The following is a 16,268-nucleotide window of genomic DNA, read 5'->3' on the forward strand; positions in this document are numbered from 1 at the left end:
ATCTCACTGCATATGTGGCTATAGAGAAAAGTTTGGGGCATATGGAATAGTATAAAAAATAGAAAAAAGCCAGAGATAATCACACTACTTATAGGCACCAATTGTTCATATTTTATCATACTTCAGTATTTTTTTCAATATTTTTTATGAATTATTTTCAGACTGCTTATATGCCTTGGTACCCTGTTTTTTCCACTTACTATTTTATTATGTGATGCTTCTGTGTCATTAAATGCTTCATAAACATCTTTAATAGTGTCATAATGTTCTGCCAAATGGATGTGCCCTGTACTAAAAAGTTTTGTTTACCTTTACGCTAACAGTGGACATTCAGGTTGTTTTCTATTTTACTTTATTAGAACTGCCATATGTGACAATTTTTTAGCATACAGTTTCCCAATTTTTGTTATTACTATAAGGAAAATTGCCAGAAAAGAATTGATTGATCAAAGTTTATACACTTTTTTCATGCTTCTGAAACCATTTCCGAATTTCTTTCCAGACTCTCTGTACCATTTTACAAATTCATCAAAAATGAAAAGATGTCTTTCCTTGTACCCTTGTAGTATAAAGTATAATCATTAGAAACAAAACAAATAAAAAAACAAAACAACCCTCTGCTACTTTTATAGGGAAAAATAGTATTCTGTTTTCTTTGACAACGGGAGAGGCCACAACAGTGAGAGGCCCGTGTACCACAAAAAAACAAACAAAAAAAACCAACCAAACAAACAAAAAAACCCAAACAAACAAACACAAAGAATAAGGATATTTTTCAGCATAACTAGCTACTAACTACTACTAACATACTACTAATTAAGACAATTAGCAATTCTGTAATATCTAATGTCCATTTCATATTTGAATTTTCCCTCTTATCTCGCCAATAAACCTTTTATATTCTTTTATTTTTTATCCAAAATCCAATCAAATTTCATATATTGTTTCTGTCATATGTCTCTTTAGTTTATTAAATACTTTAAAAAAATTTAAGAAAGTCTTTTCCTAAAAAGAGATTAAACAGGTTTCACCTATATATTCTACTAGTTTTTTAATTCTTTTTTTTTAACAACAAATTTTCATATCCGATTGGAATTTATTTGGGTTACGGTGACTGCTGAATATCTCAGATTATTTTTTCTTTCTAAATAGCTTATTTTCTCCTAGCAAAATTTATAAATATTTCTTGAACTTCTCACTTATTTCTAAAATCGTATTTCTAAGATCTTAGCATTTATTAAGTTCATATACATATTAACTAGAATCTGTTTCAGATAATTTCTCTGCTCCATTGATCTTGTACCAGATCCATATGAATTTAACAATTGTAGATTTGTAACGGATTTTAATATATGATGACTCTAATCATCAGTGTTCTCATTTTCCATTGGCTTTAAAAAGTTATTACGTAAGTTTTGTTTCTTAAATAAGTGTTAGGATCCTTTTTCATTTCTTCCTCCATTGTATAAAGAATACCACATTGATATTTTCATTGAGATTCTAGTAATCCTTTAGAATTATCTTTTATTATTATTATCATTTATTTTATTTTTTTTTTGCGGTACGCGGGCCTCTCACTGCTGCGGCCTCTCCCGTTGCGGAGCACAGGCTCCGGACGCGCAGGCTCAGCGGCCATGGCTCACGGGCCCAGCCGCTCCGCGGCATGTGGGATCCTCCCGGACCGGGGCACGAGCCCGTGTCCCCTGCATCGGCAGGCGGACTCTCAACCACTGCGCCACCAGGGAAGCCCTAGAATTATCTTTTATTAAAGTTATATATTTCTCTTACTTGATAACTCTTGGTACTTATAGGAATGTTCATCTCTATATTAACACCACACAATGGCCCCAAAAGCTTAGGTGAATATGTATGGAATATTGCTTGAAATACATGTTGTTTACCCAGTCATAGATGTTCTAAATTCTAAGCCAAGATTAAGTCACAGAGGGCCACAGTTCTGTACAATATTTATTATTACCTCTCTCTTCTGCACAAATCCAGCCTCACTGTGCTTATGAAATTGTACTTTAGATGAGGCCATTAGCTTTGATTATTAAAAAGATGCCTCTATTAAATTTGTTGCTGTTTCAACATTAAGGATGCTGTTTGTGACATTATGTAGGGTTTTACTTGTGAGAATCTGTGGGAAACTTTTTTCTCTAGCCTCACTATAAGGAATGCTTTTCCCAAATAGATGCTGTGTTTTAATCTTATGGATACTGAATCTTATAGTTTACTATATTTGAATCTGTACTTTTGTTGTTTGAAATCATAGAGCCAAATTTGTGAACCCCATTCCTTCATTTATTCCTTCAGGTCCCCAATCATTAATGAATGATTTTTAAAAATTCCTAATTTCTTGACTTTTCTTCTATGAGTACATACTTGGATCCAAAGGGAGTTTCTGATACCTGTTTAAATTGCTGCTTTAATTGGTTTATTTGTGATTTTTTTGTCTTTCATTTTAACATATTGCACACTTACCTATAAACTGAAGGAATGGTTTCAGGGAGCAGTAAAAGAATGGAGAGAATACCCACTATGGTAATAATGAGCTTGAGTCTCATGTTTTAAAGAGACTGTAAGTTTCAGCTTTGCTCTGCCACTGGAGCAGGAGTGTTGTAAACACTTGAAAACGACTACATCCAGGCCTAAGCTGCCTTTGCTCCATTCATTCTATAAACCTTCGCTCACGCCCTTCAAAATATGAGAGAATTGACCTCATTACTATTGATAGAGATTTTACTTCCACAAAAGCTCAAGGCTCTTCGGGGGCTCTTAGTATTACAGCACAGATTGCAAAGATTTAAATTAGTGCATTGTTATATATTCCAAAATGTTCTTTTAAAGAATGAGTGTACCACAGTCCCTCTTCCCCAATTCAAGGAGGAGAAAGAGTTCTGATCCCATATTTAAACAGCTGCCTGAAAGGAAAAGATATTCTAGTCACACTGGGCAAAGTCTCCTGACATGTCACAGACCATTCTGCCTTCAGACAGAATAAGGTGATGACAAACTACACACATGTATCAGGAGAAAGGGCTGTATGCTCCTTTCCCCTTCCTGCAACTTTCTCTTTTGATGAATGGCTTTCTTTAAAAGCTAATATCCTCATTGTAATATAAGGTGCTATAAATATATGTATGTGAACATATGTACGTGTACCTCTTTTTCTCTTGGTATTTTGTAATAAGTCAAAAGTCATATTTATCGTGACCTCCCTTCATGTAGAACAAAGAACCTAGAAATTTTTTTTTAAACCATTGACTTGTGTACTTTATTTATTTATTTATTTATTGGCCATGTGGCTTGTGGGATTTTAGAGATTGAACCTGGGTCCTCAGCAGTGAGAGTGCGGAGTCCTGACCGCTGGACTGCCAGGGAATTCCCTAGGAAAAAAACATTTTATTTTGTTAATAAGTAGTATTGCTAGAGGAAATAAGATTACCTTTTCACAAGCTGAAGTAATAGGCTGATAAATTCAGGACCAGAGGTCGTGGAGACAAATGTTTGGTTTTATTCCTAAAAGGGCAGAATAGGGTTATCAAACCTCACACCATTGAGTAAGAGGTTAAGCCAATCCCTCTGAAGAGCTGGCAGACATTTTTCTTTTACACCTGGGGGTTAGGCCTCCATCTGGATTTTTTGTTCCTTGTGTGCTTTTTAGATTTTGTGTGTATGTAGCTAAGCTTTGAAGAAGTTCACTCAAAGTAATTATATCTCTGAAATTGTAGAGTGTTTTGGATTAAAGTCATAATTATTCAGTTGCCTAGTTTTTCTTCCAATAAAAATGGCAACCATCAAACTGATAAGACTCAAGAATTTCCAAAAAGCACTTGGCTGAACTATGTACTATTTGCAACTTTTAAATAAGGAAACCAATCATAGAAACATAAGAAGAAAGGTCTTTTTAGCAGACAAACTTTAGATATAGATGTTATTTTACTGTTTTGCTGTCAGTTTTGGGTTCCATAGCTAGGTCCTTGCTTTATTCTGAATAGGAATCGATATTTATTGGTTTAAGGTGATACTGTGTAGAAATTATGGATTCATTTCCTTGAAGAAACACCAAATATGAAGGGGTCAGGGTAGAATTTTCATTATACTTTATTATCAAAGAACTGTATTTTATACTCTTCAATAAAATTAAACTTTAACTTCATCATAGATTTTTCACACTAACAGCCAAGTGTTGTTGCCTTTGGTGATCTCTGTAATGCCTGTTTCTGCCTTGTGATTGTTACCACTGTTAGTGGGAATTCTCCTTTAGCCACATAGGGTACCTTATTGGATGACAACGCCAAATCTGGAAGTGCCTTCTATCCTTCAAAAAAAATGTGATGTGCATTTTGTACTTATTGAATGTTCTTGTAGCCCATATTTTTGAAAATGGGTAATATAAAAATAGTATATGAATCACTGATAGCTTTCTTTTCATTTTGATTGATTATCATATGTACATTTTTGATTTGTTTGATTATCATATGTACATTTGATTATCATATGTACATTTCCCCAAATCTTCTGGGTAGGCATTTGCTGTAATTTTCTGTGAGTCATTTCCACATATGTGTCCATCCTTGACAAAGCAAAAGAAAGAACAGTGGCCAGATTTTTCTGAGCCAGTATCTGACCTGATTTCTTTCTCCCAAGGAATTATCTATCAATCAGGCTTGATTTGTAAGACATGCTTTGTTGTTTGAAGCATAACTATTCACTACTTTTAATAGAAAAATACAGGAGCTGAAAAATGTTTTTTAAATAGAGCCAGACCATGTAACTTATGAACATAATCTTTTTATAAAATATTACAAAAATCCTTCCTTCCAACTTTCACATTCCAATTGAGCCTAATCACTTTGCAGGTTTTGATGATCCAGCAGGTATGAAGCACTATACATTAAATGCAGTGTTGACAAAGGAAATTCACTAGCAAGGGTTTCATTAACTGGGGATTAAGCTAAAACCCTTTCCCAGAATTGCCAATAAATGAGACTCTAATCTAAAATTTCACATTAAGTTTAGTACAACTAAAATGTGTGTGTGCACATATGTGTGTGTGCTTGCTGAATGAGTGTGTATATGAGTAAGGGCAAATCCTAAAATGAGCTTTTTCTTTAAATTTTTTAGTTGGCTGGAAGAGTACAAATTTTTCTGGTTATTTTGTAAGTATAAGGTACTAAGTGAGAAAAAGTTTTACAACTTAAAGCATACTCTGTAAATCTGTCCAGGCAGATGCAGAAATACATAATTGAGAGATTTGAAAGATGAGCTCTTTACTATATTATATGGATGGATTAGATCTGATTTGAAAAAATAGTTTTAATATTAATTTTATAGAATTCACTTTTTAAGAAGGATGTTTGTAAAGTTGATCCTGAAAATGCCATTCTGAAAGAATACTTTGCAATTTTTCTTGTATTTTCTATTATATTTGACTTGGTTGTAATTATTAAACTACCGTAAAGTTAGAATGAAGATGTCTCAGATCTTATTGATTTTTTCAATACTGATTTAAGTAAAGATTTTTGAGACAAAATTGGTTGTAATTGCACATATGAATGGAAACCTAATTTTATGATTAAATTACAATAGTTGGCTATTTATTAACTGTATTTTTTAGTTAAGGGTATGAGCTTTACCAATTGTGGGTCTGAATAATATGAGCTAATACTGAATCCAATGGATAATGGCTTATTGAATTCCAGTTTGTGCTGTTGTGATCTAATTTCAATCATGAAGGCTGTGATAAGTTTGGAGATGTTTATCAATAATCATCCTGAGAGCTTCAAATCAACTCCATGGACAATTTGGTTTAGTTTCCCTACTTTGAGGCTGGTACCTTTTATCCCATCTGTGCAAATGAGTCAAAAAAAACTTTGAGAAGTTAAGTGACTTGCTTTTGGCCTTGCATCTTGTTTATATATTGTAAATGGGGGACTAGAATGCAGGTAGGTTTCCCATCATCCTGTTTAGAGTTTCCCTCATTGCATCACACTGCATTTTAATTAATTTATTAATTTTCACTTAAAAAAGTGAACTAATTCCAAATATATCCAAAATTACAGAATAGTATAGAAACCTTCATATACTCAACATCCAGATTAAATAATTATCAACTCATAACCAGTCTTTTTTCCATCTACACCCCAATTTACTTTCCTTCTCCCATATTATTTTGAAGTAAACCCCAGATATTACATACAACACACACATGCACACATATACAAAAGATGAAATTTAAGTTTATACTGATGTTTCCACAGGACTACAGGATTTTATTCTCTCTGGTAAATGTGTATCTCTTTTCTCTCAGGCTGAAATTCCTGGTTCTCAAGAGTTTGTTAGAAGTAGAATATGATCTAATTTGCTAATGACTAATTTGCTTTTACATATTACCCACATAACAGCCTCAGAATATCAATACCAACAATATCACTGACAATATTATTGCTGAGAATTGTTTAATTTATTGTGTGTTTTTGTGTGTATGGGTCAGTGTGTGATTCTTTTTATCCTTGGGGTATAAATTATTTAATTTAATTCTTCAGTTACTTGGAGATGGCAATAAACCACTACAAAAATAAAATTAGGGCATGTTCAAGCATAGGAGAAAATTCTCTAGAGAGCGTCAGAAGTTTATATGGTTACAAAATTAAGCACAATGTGAGGAACTGTGTAGGTAATGAAAAGTAATTCCTTTATATTTTGCATTGGTCCGTTGTGGTGAAATCATAACCAGAACACCATGCATACTCCCTAGTTCTTTTCTTTTTTTTAATGTAAATTCATTAATATTATTTTTAATTAATGAATTGATGAATTAATTAATTTTTGGCTGCGTTGGGTCTTCGTTGCTGTGCGTGGGCTTTCTCTAGTTGTGGCAAGCGGGGGCTACTCTTTGTTGTGGTGCATGGGCTTCTCATTGCAGTGGCTTCTCTTGTTGTGGAGCACGGACTCTTGGCGCATGGGCTTCGGTAGCTGTGGAACATGGAATCAGTAGTTGTGGCTCGTGGGCTCTAGAGCACAGGCTCAGTAGTGTGGCACATGGGCTTAGGTGCTCTGCGGCATGTGGGATCTTCCTGGACCAGGGATCAAACCCATGTCTCCTGCATTGGCAGGCGGATTCTTAACCACTGCGCCACCAGGGAAGTCCCCTTAGTTCTTTTCTGGTGAGACAAATGAAACCATTACCAAAAATTTAAAAAGTATTCTTAGAGACTAGGAAAATACAAGTAGGCAGGACACTGGGGGCAAAAAAACACTGGAATTACTCAAAATGGAGAAGTGAATCTTAGGGGAATAATTGTGTCACAGTCCTCAAGTATGAAATATTTCCTTCTCCACTAAGAATAGAAAGCTGATGAAAATTAAAATCAACCAACATTTTTGAGTATTTTTATAAACCCCAAACAAGGGTTTCTCTTCTAAGGGAGGCAAGAATATATGAAACCTAGTTTCTGGTTTTAGAGTTAATGCTATAATAGACATTCTTGGGTTATCTTCCCAGTTCCTCTTCTCTGGCACATGGTCTCAAAGCAGGTGTCCCTGGACATAGCTCATTTGTTCAGAGGTGGATATATGGACCTAAGCTGGGGTAGTCATATTGTCTCTTTCAGGAAATATCAACTGAGACTAAAAGAGTTAGGTCTCCATCTGAATAAGTCTCTTAAACACAGGAGGTGTATAAGTCTGGTATGTATGGTGTGGTCATTTTTTGTTAGGTGGATAGAATTGCAACCAAAAGAAAAGAAGAATATAGAAGAAAGTAGGTGTACTGAGAGAAACAGTGAGAAGAGGTGGAAAGAGCAGTCCTCTGACTCCCAAGAGCCTCCCAGTTTCTACTTTGATTCCTTCTGGAGGCTTAGCTATATTTCTGCTATTGGATTCTGTGAGACACTCCTGCACACTCTATTTGTGGTTATCTGTTTATTTTATCCTTTCTTTACTCACAACAATATGTGAAGAACATGTTACAGCTAATATTCTAGGATTCACATGGAATTATGACCAAACTGATTATACTTTGCAATTGTACAGTAACTTGGTAGGACTTCTTGAATTCCCTGTGTTGGTGTTTCACACTTTTCACCCAACAAAGGATAAGAATGGATGCTAAGAAACAAAAGGCATGTTATCGTGCTGGGTATCTTCTGTTTGCTCTTCCAAATCTATTCCCTACCCTTCCTTCTCTCCCATAGTGCTGACCTGTATGGATTCTAAATAGACATCAATGTTCTTAACATTGTACAGTTTTTTTCCTTTCAGATTTCATTATTTTGTAAACTTTTCCTTCCCTCATTCCTTTGGCCCAGGATGGTAAGCTCTGTTTTACTGGACTGTCTTTGTTGGTTCCCCTATAGCGACACACTTGTAAACAGTATCAACTCTCCTTAAATTATGCTATGTCAAGTGTATCAGCAATTTCCTTGGGGACCCTAGCTAATGAAGATGGTGAGTAGTTTGGGATGTGTTGAATTGAGCTCTTGGAGATTTACATTGAGGGAAGTTCCAAAGAGAAGAGATGGGGAAAGGTCTGAACTGGTGACATACTTTTGGAAATCAGTAGCAGATAAGTAGAAGATGAGATCACCCATGTGGAGCACCAGGTGGAAGATAGAATACTGGGAACACAGACATTGATGGGGCAGGCGTAGAATGGGGATCTCACAACGGAGGGGGAAGATCCACAGGTATCACATTATTGAGAGAACCAGGAATGTGCAGCATAAGGGTAATAAATGGGGTGGAGGGTTTTAAAAAGGGCTGTCATTATCAGCATCTATATGTGGCAAACAGAGCTAGTAAGATGATAGTTTAAAAAAGAAAACTCTATTTTATGTGGCAATTGCAAAGTGAAGATTGTGGAAGAAATTGAAAAGTCAGTATAGACCCAGTAGAGTTGTGGAGACAGAAGCTAGATTGAAGATGGTTGAGGAAGGGGTGGGAACTACCCCTTCCTCAAAAATAATAAGGGCTAAATATAAATACTGAGTATAGAATTGGCTAATTTGAAAACCCCAATCAGACATTTAAACAATCACCTGTAGGTGGGGGAAGATACAGTCAAACTTGAACCATTTTACCTAGTTACTAAATTGTTAATATGGAATAACTTGGGCTATACCAGATTAAATATATGAGAGTCATTATTGATCAGATGAAAGAAGGTGAAAATGCATTTGAAGAACATATTACATGGTGACACTTACATACTACTCTTGTACAAAACTTTTGGAAATAAAATGACATTTAAATAAAGAGGAGGGAAATTTCCAAAATGTTTGAGTAGCAGATCCAGTCTGCTGCTGTATATAATTTGAAAAATCACACAATTTACTTGTTTATTGTATCTTCCTAGTTCTCAGTACAAGTTTCTCTTTTTAATGTTTGGTGGGAAAACAGAAGTATCTGAGTTTTTACTTTGACCTTTTTTCGATATAATCAGTGGAATCAAAACTCCTTGGGACCAAAAATACATAAAACAAGTGTACATGAACAGTACTTTAAAATGAACTCACGTTCATTAGAGTCATAGCCACCACTCTTATTTGTGTCAGATAGAAAGGTGAGATGGCTTAAAAAATAATAAACATTTTTTCTCTCAACAAAAACTCCATTTTCTACCTCAGATAAGGGTGGCCTCAAGTCATCAATAGCTGATCTGACAGAGTAAATCTCAAATTGCTGTCACGATAATCCTTCTTTGGTATGACAGACTGATCAGGAAAGAAATCACAAGCGTCTCAGAAATGAGCTTAGTTGGCGAACAATACTTTCATTATCATCTAATGAGGTGAATATAATCTCTTTTTTCTTTATACATTAAAATAAAGTATTTTTTAAGGAACAAGTATGTTTATCTGGATAAAATAAATGATCACCTAATTATCTTTAATAATTTTGAACCTGATAGGAATAATTTAAAATGAATACATTTTGTTTGTTCTTTCATTTATTTAAATTGCTTATGATCTCTGTATGAAATGTCATTAAATAAAATAATAGTCATGTGAAAGTCCAATAAGGCTTAATGTATAAGTCTACCAAACAAAGAAGTGTCATTGTTCAAATGTCTCTTGGGGTGAAAATGGAAAACAATTAAGTTTTAATGCCCAAGTTTGGTTCTCGTCCCTGATTTTGTACCTAATGATCATCCTACCTGCCCTCTAGAACCATGTTTTATATGACATTTCAGGGCTCCCATAATAATACCATGATTATTGACTAAATCACAGGTCTAGTTGTTGAGCTACGTCAAAAGGCTTGATCTGGAGACTAGAACTAAAAGGCTTTTTTTTTTTTTCCAATTACAAAAAGTCTTTATTTTAGTTGCTTATATTTGGACTTAATACTTTATTTAGTACATTTCATTTTGGTTGTCTCAACTCCAGACCTTTGACTAGCTCAAGAAATTATTCCAACTAGAGTTACAGAGGGACTGTTTCAGGTGGATTAAAATATGATACTTGTAATATATGTTAAATAGCTTATGAGACAACAGTATTTGATGCAATAAACAATTTTTAAAAAATATATGAGAAATGATTTAAATATGGATCAGATTTGAAAAGTACTATGTTAAAGCCTCAGAAACAAGTTTTTTTTTTTTAATTCTAGGATTTTAGAAAACTCTTCAATAGCAAGCAATTACAGAATATCAATTTTTCTGAGCAATTGATACAGGTAAAAATCCAAACGTACCAAAAAATGGTACCTAGATTTCCTTGCAGACCAATTCATGTTAAGTTTCAAATCTAGCAAGGAAGACCCAAGTGTGTTTTTTATTAAAGCTTAAACAACCAGCTAGTGTAATGTTCCTGAAGTTTCATCCATCATGCTACCAATTTCTTCATCCTAGAGAAACATTATATTCTCTTGTTATGTCTCAAAGACAAGAAATACATTCAAGAAGTTTTGCAAGTGACGAATAATTGAGAGAACAAAAGTCATAGGCAGCATTGTGCTTGCTAGAAGGTGTTCAGAAGGCAGGGCAGAGATTTCCAAAGCATTTTACTGTAGTATGAACCATGTCCAGTTGCTTTTAAGTGGTGAAATCTATGGACTTGCTTTTGCATTTCTCCTGGTCCTGCAGAATTCAGAGCTCATTTGACAGTTAGCAGTGGAAATATCCCCAGAAATCACCATGTTTTAGGTAAGGAAAACATGTCATTATGGAGAAGGTGTAACACAATCGTAGACAATTAAGACAAAGTTTCTGTGAGAAATGATAGCATCATGTGAGTTTTGTAAGAGAGCTCATTGCCCTCATATTGTTGGCAGATTAAGAGTAGTTGGGTGTTCCTTAAAAATGAGGAAATATTTGAAAATTAAAAATCAGACAAATGAGGTGACTTTTGCTACTGAAGAAATTACTCATTCTTAGTTCAGTGGAAGCAGGCTGCTATTCCAGACACATTCAAGAAAATTCACGTTTCCCACTGTTGCTGGCCCTGCTCTGGGTGTCTCATTATGTGAAGTAGAAAGTTGTGATCTCAATATTTTAAGACTGTACTACTCTGCCATTTTAACTCAGAAAAATAGTCTCGATAAGTAATTAATAAAAAGTAAAATGAAGACCAAGTCTGCACGCAATTCTTTTCCTAACCCAAATTTAGATGTACAAAATGGGATCAAAGGACATTTTTCTTAGAGAAATAACAGTTACAACATAATTTAAAAAAACCAAATACGCACAATGACTTAGGTAAAAATTGATATGGATAAAAATACCATAAATTAGCTAAATCTTCATTTATAATTTATATTGTAAAATTATTTTGAAAATAAGTTCAGTAAACAAAAAAATAACAAAAAATGGAATGGTTAACTGTGCCACTTTGAAAATTATCAGGGGATTAAACAGACAATAAATTTTGTAAAAAAAAATCAGTGTATATAAATATTGATCACTAAAGGTAAAATCCTAATTAGAACGCTTATTTTCATAAACATGGATTTAGATAGCACTCAGATACAATATGGTAGATCCAAATGACCATAAATTGTAATATTCTATATTTAATTTTATGAATTATTATTCACTTACTGATACAATTTAATGCTAGTTTAACAATTACTTGTGAGGATAAGACCAACCAGTTATTTCTGTGTTTCACCCAAAAAAGTTACATTCTGTAAGTCACTCTCATCCAGTTTTGATTTGGTGAAGCATCATGATCGTTTTTCATAATCATGGCATTCTGCCACTGTTTATTTTTAAAGACAAGAATAATTTATGCCTAATCAATAGTCTATTTTGCTAGAGCTCATAATAAATCCAAAGAGAATTTCTGCATTTATTTGAGTGTTTAATTCAGAAAAAAATGGAACTGTAAAATTTAATTCCAGCAGTCCAGGACAAGTCCCATGTTTAATAACTAAATTCTTACTAATAAGTCCGCTCAGTGTATAATATGTTGGACTAGGATTTATTTCAGTTGGCTTTTCACCATTTCCATGGTTATTCAGGCTTGAAAATTTAGTCATCTTTATTTTCTCTCCCTTATTTTTAATATCCTCTCTGTCATCAATCTCTTTATGTATGATTAATAGCTATTTTCCTCCCTTTTCTCACAGCCACAGTCAGCCTGGGTTACTGATTGAAGAACACTTCATGCCTGGATTACTCTGATTTGCCTGCATTTAGCCTTTTCTCACTGCTCACTATCGTTTATATTGATTCCTTTCAGCCTGGATTTCCTTTAAGTAACTAAAAATGACTCCTTTTATATCAGACTCAATCTTCTGGTTCTAGTATACAAAATGTCCAACATCTGGCTCATTTTGCCATCCGATATTCTCTTCTCCACTTAAGCAATCTTCTTTAATCAGATCACTGCTCTCGGAATTCTCATGCAGGTGTCACATCCTCATTTTGTTCACACACTGTCTACCTCTCTCCAACTAGAATTCCTCAATCTTTTAAAATTAATCAATTAAGTTATTTATTTTGGCTGCATTGGGTCTTCGTTGCTGCACGCAGGCTTTCTCTAGTTGCGGTGAGCGGGGGTTACTCTTCGTTGTGGTGCTTGGGCTTCTCATTGCAGTGGCTTCTCTTGTTGTGGAGCACAGGCTCTAGGCAAGCAGGCTTCAGTAGTTGTGATGCATGGGCTTAGTTGCTCCACAGCAAGTGGGATCTTCCCGGACCAGGGTTCGAACCCATGTCCCCTGCATTGGCAGGCAGATTCTTAACCACTCTGCCACCAGGGAAGTCCTAGAATTCCACATTTCTTGTTATTACCACTCTATTATTTCACGTCAACCCAGCTTTGAATACATATTTCAATTTCTACCTCCCCCTTAGAGTATTTTGTGGACAACCCCAACTTATGCTAAAACTCTGCATTCAATTGTCCCTCCACTACAGGATTAACCATGGAATTTTCTTGAATTGCTATTTTAAAATGAAATCTTTCTCCCCAGATTTTAAATTCCAAAAGGAAAGTTAACAATGCATCAGCCTATGCTGAGCAATGGAAATCATTAAGTCAGTGAGTAATAGATGGATTTGAAATGAGATAGTGAGACCTAAAGAATCAAAATGGCTTAAAGCATACTCTATCAGTAATACCAAATATATGCTATGGTCAGGTTTTACAGACCTTAAATTAATAAACAAAAGAAAGGACTTAAAATGGAAACTTAAAGTTCAGAGATTCACATTTTCCTTTGTAATTACATAATATACAACACAAATAATTTAAATTTAACATGGAAAAGTGTTATTCAATAAATATGGCTTTTTCTACAAAGAAATTTATTTTATAAGAAAGTAATTAGAATTTAGATCAAAAAAGGACTCCATAGATTCCATATATATGTGTTAGCATATAGTATTTGTTTTTCTCTTTCTGACTTACTTCACTCTGTATGACAGACTCTAGGTCCATTCACCTCACTACAAATAACTCAATTTCGTTTCTTTTTATGGCTGAGTAATATTTCATTGTATATATATGTGCCACATCTTCTTTATCCATTCATCTGTTGATGGACACTGAGGTTGCTTCCATGTCCTGGCTATTGTAAATAGAGCTGCAATGAACATTTTGGTACATGGCTCTTTTTGAATTAGGTGGGATAGGGAGGGTGGGAGGGAGGGAGATGCAAGAGGGAAGAGATATGGGAACACATGTATATGTATAACTGATTCACTTTGTTATAAAGTAGAAACTAACACACCATTGTAAAGCAATTATACTCCAATAAAGATGTTAAAAAAAAAAAAAAGGACTTCATACTGAGTTTAGGAACGCTACTACTTGATGTAAGTAAGGTTTTTACAAACAACAAACTTTTACAAAATTGTGTCAGTATAAAACTATCTGACAGTACTGTAGCTATTAATTTGCTTGAGAAGGTGAAAGTCATAAATTAGACTTAAAAGTGTTTCAGTTTCTTCATCAATTCTTTGAGAGACTAGGAAGAATAGATAAACTGAGCAAGATTTCTCTTAATTCTTATCTCCAATTGGATTTATTAAGATCAACCACTTATTTTCAGTGTTTCCTACAAAAAAATTTTCATCTCATATGGCAATTAAAGATACATTTATTGACAAGCATGAAGAACTACAATCCTGCAGCCTGTGGCATGAAAACCATATTCACAGAAAGATAGACAAAATGAAAAGGGAGAGGACTATGTACCAGATGAAGGAACAAGATAAAACCCCAGAAAAACAACTAAATGAAGTGGAGATACACAACCTTCCAGAAAAAGAATTCAGAATAATGATAGTGAAGATGATCCAGGACCTCGGAAAAAGAATGCAAGTAAAGATCAAGAAGATGCAAGAAATGTTTAACAAAGACCTAGAAAAATTAAAGAACAAAAAACAGAGATGAGCAATACAATAACTGAAACAAAAAATACACTAGAAGGAATCAATAGCAGAATAACTGAGGCAGAACAGATAAGTGACCTAGAAGACAGAATGATGGAAATCACTGCCATGGAACAGAATAAAGAAAAAAGAATGCAAAGAAAAGAAGACAGCTTAAGAGACCTCTGAGAAAACAATAAACACACCAACATTCACATTATAGGGGTCCCAGAAGGAGAAGAGAGAGAGAAAGGACCCAAGAAAATACTTGAAGAGATTATAGTCAAAAACTTCCCTAACATGGGAAAGGAAATAGCCACCTAAGTCCAGGAAGCACAGAGAGTCCCATACAGGATTAAACCAAGGAGAAACATGCCGAGACACATAGTAAACAAATTGACAAAAATTAAAGACAAATAAAAATTATTAAAAGCAACATGGGAAAAATGACAAATAACATACAAGGGAACTCCCATAAGGTTAACAGCTGCTTTCTCAGCAGAAACTCTACAAGCCAGAAGGGAATGGCACGATATATTTAAGGGGATGAAAGGGAAGAACCTACAGCCAAGATTACTCCACGAGGCAAGGATCGCTTTCAGATTTGACAGAGAAATCAAAAGCTTTACAGACAAGCAAAAGCTAAGAGAATTCAGCACCACAAAACCAAGAACAAACAAAACCCAAAGTTAGTAGAAGGAAAGAAATCGTAAGGATCAGAGCACATATAAATGAAATAGAAACAAAGATCAATAAAACTAAAAGCTGGTTCTTTGAGAAGATAAACAAAACTGATAAACCTTTAGCCAGATTCATCAAGAAAAAGAAGGAGAGGACTCAAATCAATAAAATTAGAAATGAAAAAGGAGAAGTTACAACAGACACCGCAGAAATAAAAAGCATAAGAGACTACTACAAGCAACTCTATGCCAATAAAATGGACAACTTGGAAGAAATGCACAAATTCTTAGAAAGCTATAACATTCCAAGACTGAACCAGGAAGAAATAGAAAATATGAACAGACCAATATGAACAGACCAATCGCAAGTAATGAAATTGAAACTGTAATTGAAAATCTTCAAAGCCTGAGCCTCAGCTCCCATCCCCCACCCACCCTGGTGGGTGAGCAGACAAGCCTCTCAGGCTGGTGAGTGCTGGTCGGCAGTGATCCTCTGTGTGGGAATCTCTCTACTTTGCCCTCTGCACCCCTGTCGCTGCGCTGTCTTCCGTGGCTCCGAAGCTTCCTCCCCACCCACTCCCTGTCTCCAACAGTGAAGGGGCTTCCTAGTGTGTGGAAACTTTTCCTCCTTCACAGCTCCATTCCAGAGGTGCAGGTCCCATCTGTACTCTTTTGTCTCTGTTTTTTCTTTTGCCCTACCTATGTACGTGGGGATTTTCTTGCCTTTCGGGAATTCTGAGATCTTCTGCCAGTGTTCAGTG

At 34.9% G+C, this 16,268-nt stretch overlaps 1 pseudogene; it reads left to right on the plus strand.

The window, feature by feature from the left end:
- Nucleotides 1-16,268, plus strand: part of LOC149747891 (small ribosomal subunit protein eS12 pseudogene) — a 62,296-nt pseudogene that overhangs the window by 16,443 nt on the left and 29,585 nt on the right.

The sequence above is a fragment of the Delphinapterus leucas genome, chromosome 12 (genome assembly GCF_059928025.1).
Source record: "Delphinapterus leucas isolate spDelLeu-1000000601 "Yukka" chromosome 12, BTC_Dleu_Yukka2, whole genome shotgun sequence".
Taxonomy (NCBI): domain Eukaryota; kingdom Metazoa; phylum Chordata; class Mammalia; order Artiodactyla; family Monodontidae; genus Delphinapterus; species Delphinapterus leucas.